The sequence below is a fragment of the Epargyreus clarus genome, unplaced genomic scaffold, assembly GCF_041222505.1.
Source record: "Epargyreus clarus isolate Ecla_fem2 unplaced genomic scaffold, WU_Ecla_fem_2.2 ptg000024l, whole genome shotgun sequence".
In the NCBI taxonomy this organism is placed as follows: domain Eukaryota; kingdom Metazoa; phylum Arthropoda; class Insecta; order Lepidoptera; family Hesperiidae; genus Epargyreus; species Epargyreus clarus.
In genome coordinates, this window is record NW_027332231.1 from 3436670 (window position 1) to 3443374 (window position 6705).

At 34.6% G+C, this 6705-nt stretch overlaps 1 protein-coding gene and 1 long non-coding RNA gene across 3 annotated transcripts in view; both read right to left on the minus strand.

The window, feature by feature from the left end:
* Positions 1–2843, minus strand: part of CSP9 (chemosensory protein 9) — a 55870-nt gene extending 53027 nt beyond the window's left edge. For both annotated transcript variants that reach the window (XM_073086411.1, XM_073086410.1), the window contains exon 1: positions 2616–2843. The gene's annotated coding sequence lies outside the window, so the exon portion shown is untranslated. The remainder of the gene's footprint in view (positions 1–2615) is intronic.
* A 2648-nt stretch (positions 2844–5491) lies between these two features.
* LOC140752423 (uncharacterized) lies at positions 5492–6705 on the minus strand. Its single transcript, XR_012103436.1, has 2 exons — positions 6339–6705; positions 5492–6161 (listed from the first exon to the last, which is right to left on the minus strand). It is a non-coding gene; the product is annotated as an uncharacterized LOC140752423 (long non-coding RNA).

Below are 6705 nucleotides of genomic sequence, written 5' to 3' on the forward strand. Positions count from 1 at the left end.
TGGAAAAAACCACTATTATGCGGTGGAATATTGACTTTGAGAATTCTAGACGAACGTAGTCCGCTGTCGTGAGACGAACAGTGAAACTGAAAATTTTCCTTTAGATACGGCTTGTAATGTATTATTGTAATGTATTATTTATGTTTTAGTTATTAAAAATGTACTTTACGACAATTTAAGAAAAATCTCTATCGATTGTTCTCACGAAACCCTTTTACTATAGGTAGCTGTATGGGAATTAGGAAGTAACGCACAAAAAGTGAATGAATGTTAACAAACGACATTTTTTCGTATCTCCGATTCTTTAAAATGCCCACTTTCAAGGATTTATTTGATAAGCAACGGAACAAAAAATATCTACAACTAAAAATACAGTTATTCCAGTAATAATCCTATTAACCTATATGATTTTATCTGTCGTTAAAGTATTACCAATAAATGTCTATTGAACTGATCAAAGATTGAACTATATTTTTTTTTATTTCACATGAGTAGCCAATAACCATGCATTCTACATAGAATTTGAGTTTTTTTTTATAATATAGGAGTAGCAGACGAGCATGCAGTCCACCTGATGGTAAGTGGCTACTGCCGCCCATAGACGTCTGTAATCAACCCTAGATAGGATTAGATATTCCTACCTGAGGTCGGCCACAGATGCGCCGCTACCCCTGAGGACTAAGCTGGAACGCCTCGGAAAAGTCTGTCTCCCTTACCACACCCTTCAAACCGGAACATAAGAGCGCCTATCACTGCTGTTGTTAGGTAGAAATAGGTGTGTCGGTGGTGCCGCCGGAGTCGAACCACAAAGGTGTCTGGGGTTGATTACAGATGTCCATGCGCGGCAGTAGCCACTTACCATCAGGTGGACTGCATGCTCGTCTGCTACTCTTATATTATAAAAAAAAACCTACCCCTACCATGAGATTTTACGTTTTGACAAATATGATTGTTTTGGTATTTGTTTACGTATTTGCTCATACAATTTCCAATCAGCGTCCCTAGTGGATTGTGTCAGAACTTGGAAACTGTATGGGCCAATACGTGAACAAATACCAAACCAGTCATATTTGTCAAAACATAAAAACTCATTGTAAGGGTACTGGTAACTAGTTTTTTTATAAATGTATCCAAATCTGTCTGTCTCGGAATCGAACCCGAAACCCTATGATCGCAGTTGCCGTCAGTTACGAAGCTCTTGCTATTATAGTAGTTACATCAATCAAGATAATTCACTTTGTCGCTACCTATACTTATCCAAGTAATGGGTCTCAATTAGCATTTAACAAGGTTGACCGTCTGTTTCCTTATATCTTAGACTATAATAAAAGAAATACGAAGTTCCAATAAATATATCAATGGCACTGATTTATTTTTTAATTTCGAAAAGTGAGGTCCATGAGATAGGTAAATCATTTTTCTAATAAACCGCATGGATTATATGAAAGATAGTAAAACTATGAGTATTTTTTTTTCTTTTTTTTTTAAAAACGCTTTATACACTCACAGCCCCACACTAGGATTCCCTGTATCGTGGGTGCTATGGAAACACACAGAGACAAATACACGAACACCCAGACCCAGAAACAGAAATCTAAATTCATCATTTAGAAATCTGTCTTGGCCGGGGATCGAACCCGGGACCCTCTGCGCGTCAGACCGGCATGGTGACCGCTCCGCCACGCGGGTCGTCAATTATATGTTATTATGTTTAAATAACTGGCCAAAACGATGTAGAAAAACATATTTGCTCAACAGTAGGCCCGCAGGTTGAATGAGACCCTCCTTTGCTTAAAATTTGGCCGAGCTTTTTGATGGTGGTAGAACCCTTTGTGGTTCGACTCCGGTGGCACCACCGCCACAGCTATTTCTGCCTAATAACGGCAGTGTTAGGCGCTGCTTGAAGTGTGTGGTTAGGGAGACATACTTTTCCGAGGTATTCCAGCTTAGTCCTCAGAGGTTGCGGCGCATCTGTGGCCGACCTCAGGTAGGAATATCTAATCCTATCGGGGGTTGATTACAGATGTCCATGGGCGGCAGTAGCCACTTACCATCAGGTGGACTGCATGCTCGTCTGCTACTCCTATATTATAAAAAAAGAGCTCCATATTTTCTACACGGCAAATTTCAACTTCCGTTTGTAATATCTTGGCTCACACTTTCAAAAAATAGCTCACATCTGTTGTAAAGATTATAAATCATGTAATTAATGTCTCTACTTATATATTATTAACGTTTAAGCATGTTTTGCTTCATTCTTCATTTAGTAGTTATTTTTTTCATGTTCTAGATGAATATTAACTTTTAATATAAGAATTGTATATTTTTTCCCTTCCCTTGCTCTTTAACTGTTTTAATTGGAATTTGGAATTGTAATCGGAAAGCTACATTCCGATTACAACTCCACAGCTGCCTTAATGCCTTTTGCCTGCCTTTATAAGGTTTATTAGTAAATAGACTATTTTCCCTATAAACAAATACTTCAATAATAATTCCTAAGATACTAATTAGTCGTAATAAGAACAAATTAAGTATTTAAATTGAATTTATCACGTTTCTCATAATCACATACTGCATAAATATAGGAAAATATAAACAAAACATTCCTTACTTACCAATCACTCAGATATTTTGTAATTGTGCCATAATTCCGATGCAAATCATATACGCACCATTATAACTATTAATTATTACTAACATTTATTTTATTCCAATTAATACGATCCATTAATTCCATTTGAATCAATTAATGCGATAAAAAACACAATTTATGCGTTAAATTTTCAATTACGTCGCAACAGCGGCCGAGTTTTACCGCATCGCGACAACAACTGCCTAACAATAGTTGTTATACTGTTACACTACGATATTACTTATTGTTTATAAGTATGACAAATCCTCATCCGTCCTTTATCATAAATAGGCAATATATCGACCCCTTCTACGTATAATATCGTAACTACAAAATGACAACTTTACAGGAGAGCGTTTCAAAGTTTCGAATATTTTTTGTTTTTTTTTTTATAATATGAGAGTAGCCGACGAGCATGCAGTCCACCTGATGGTAAGTGGCTACTGCCGCCCATGGACATCTGTAATCAACCCCAGATAGGATTAGATATTCCTACCTGAGGTCGGCCACAGATGCGCCGCTACCCCTGAGGACTAAGCTGGAACGCCTCGGAAAAGTCTATCTCCCTTACCACACCCTTCAAACCGGAACACAGCAGCGCCTAACACTGTTGTTATTAGGTAGAAATAGGTGTGGCGGTGGTGCCGCCGGAGTCGAACCACAAAGGGTTCTACCACCTTAATATGCTAAAATGCGAATAAAACCTGCATTTCTTCAGGTCTATGATATTTGGTATATATATTTTATTTTATACGCTTTATAACGTTACTTATGTCGATAAAGCACATTAAAATAAGGCAATTGATGCAATAAAAATGAAAAGGTACCTTTATGGGTTACGATATTATACGTAGGGGGGTCGATATGTTTTTTTGGTGTATATTAAGTACCTGTCCTAACAATCTACCTTGGACAGTTTGGCAACAATGTACCCTGACGAAAATTTTAATTTCGGACTGACATGATGTACTTTTAGAATAAATCTATTTTATTGACTCTGACGTATAAGAAAGGGAATAAACGATTTCTATCGCAGACTGTTGCTACCAGCAATGACCACCGACAATATACCGATTGTCACCGACAGTCGCACGTTCGGACGACCGGCGCGGGCTGTCTTTCATATTAGTTTACTATCGCTCACGTGTTACCTCCCTAAGACGTACTTATTAAGGAATAGAGAAGTTAATTAAGGAATACAAAACTGGCAGCTAGATTATATGCTTAATATAATTAAAGGATAATAAAAATTAAAAATCTAATGCACAATGCACTTACCTTCACAGACGACGATGCTTTGTAGACTTTTTACTGTTGTAAATGCATATAACTTATTTGCCTTTTCCTAGAACCTTCAAATATTAAGATTATTAAAATAAATCAATTATTATTAGCATAACAAACAAAATTGTAGTGGAACGAATTACATATACCTATTTCTATAAAATAAACAGAATTTAGTTTTTAAAATGCAGTTTTATTTGGTTTAAAAAGCTTTGTCTATCTACTATTGGTAGGCATTGGATAGACTGATTATAAATAACTGGTATAGGTACAAATTGTCAAATTCCAATCTTTGGTAGGCAATAGATTTAAAAGATTGATTGAGCGTAATTAATCGCACGTCAAAATAGAAAATTCTCACATGGAAGCTCCTTATTCAATAAACAGATTAAAAGGTAAACGTTCCTCGTATTTATGTATTAGAAACACGCATTGCTTGTTATATCCGTAGAAGGATAAAACAGATCCAGGAAACAAGACGCCAGATTATTTGTGATATATTGTGACAGAATGACAGAAGTCACGTAGACCTTTATTTAACTTTATTATGTTTTAAACATATGGAATAAAGCACATTCTTAAACTTAAGTTAATATTTCTTGAAATTATATAGTATATACTAATCGTAGTTATAGTATACACATAGGCCGCGCTCGGTTTCAACACCTGTACCCTTATCATGAGTCTTGACGTTTTGACAAATATAACTGTTTTGGTATTTGCTTACGTATTGGCCCGTACAATTTCCAAGTTCTGACTCAATCCGCTAGGGGCGCTGATTGGAAATAGTATGGGCAAATACGTAAACAAATACCAAAACAGTCATATTTGTCAAAACGTAAAAACTCATGGTAAGGGTACTCAAATTGGCTACTTGACACTTTTTGGGAAACTGTTTTAATGAATTAGTATACGTATTATATATGCCTTTCATTGATCACTTTTTCGAAAAAAGGGCTATTTATTAATAAAAAACAAACTTTCTTTACGGTGAACGGAACGTCGCGTTAAATCAGGTGGTCAAGTGTCATTTTGTGGCGAAACGTCATTATACTGTAAATAAACAACGCTCGGAAGAAAATAGGGAGTTATTTAGCTTTTATAACTAAAATTGAAATAAATGACAAGTTATAAGACGTGTGCAGTGACGATGTGTACAAGTACGATCGCTAAATATCCTAACAAATTTGCTTATACACGTTCCTTAACCGAAATCTTATAAACGTTAAAAGAACTTGCAGACAGAGGATTCAAACATATAAAAGAAGTATTAATGAGAAAAAAGAATAAGGAGTGATTCTTCTACTCTAAATCATCAAACCCGGATGTAATCAGAACAAAACAGCAAGTTAAAGTATTCATATATGTAATATATAATAAAGATGTCTACTATAAGAATAGAGTTAGAATAGTATTAGTTAAGAATAGAATAAATGAATTAAAAGACGTCTACGAGAATTCTCTATTTTAAGGCCCCATTCTGTAATTAATAAGAAGCAATGAAACTATTTCGATGACTGAGTTATTATTACTTGTGCACGGATTAACTTACAGGACTATAATTAAAATACATGATTTGCTAATTTTAATCTTTTATTAACCGACTGCTTTGTTTGTTAGGTTTATATGGGTCTATTATTGAGTACACACCGTAGAACTTTTGTATATATTTATCATTATATGTTACATTTACAATAATTACTACAGATAACCTCAAAGCATTTTGAAGCTGTTATTTTCTTGTATATTGAAGCTCTTGCTAAGCTGAATTTTTGTACTGCTTGAGTGTGTACTTTCTTCATTTTTAAAATCATTTTCTGTAACTACTAGATATATAATTTTTATCATTGTCATTTTGAGAAATCTGTAGTGCAATAACAGCAACTGTATGGTCATTTTCCTTCCTTCATCTTGTTGGGTAGGTTACTCAAGTAAAGAACTACTATTTCCCATTTCCTTTACTTTATGTACTTCAGAGTGCTGACCACCTTCAAAACTTTTGGTTCCTCACTTTCTATGACTCCACATTAAAAATGCTACTGCATGTTTGCTGCATCCTTGGGAGGCAGGACAGTCATCACATTTAATAATACTTTGTTTTTCATATACAGTCATGGACACTGAGCATGACTTTTGATGTACCTTGTATTCAGGACAACTTTTACTTTTCATGAAACGCGAACTTGCCTGCCTCTTAAACTGCACATACCCTATAGCGTCCTCACTATACGACTGTCGCGAAGATCTGAAAATATAAATATAACCAATAAATAACCTTGAAGCAGTTCACATAAGAATATAAGTATAGTTTAAAAAGCTTGATAATCACTTAAAGACAACCTTTCTTCTATCGGAAATCGATTAAGAAATGTTTTAACTGTCCGAAATGATTAAATGTAAATATAAAGCATATTTTACTTACGTTGTTTATTTGTGATTTCCATAGGTTATTTCACGGAAGTTTTTGTATTCATTTTTATTCATATCTTCTTTAAGCAGATTCACGCTATCAGCTTTAATATACTGTGGATTCATTTCGGTTCACAACATAAATTCAACCAACTCTAACAGCAAACGATATCATTTTTATTTGTCTTGTTTATTATGCGTGTAGTGACGTCACATTACATTTCAAGCAGCACTATCGCCGTTTTGGAATTTGAAACCCACAGATAAAAAATTGAAAATTTCTTTTTAGAAATAAAAATACTTAGAGTGTATTAAAAATTAAACGAAATATTGCATAATTTATGTTTACTTATAAGCTATCATATCAAACTTATTTCATA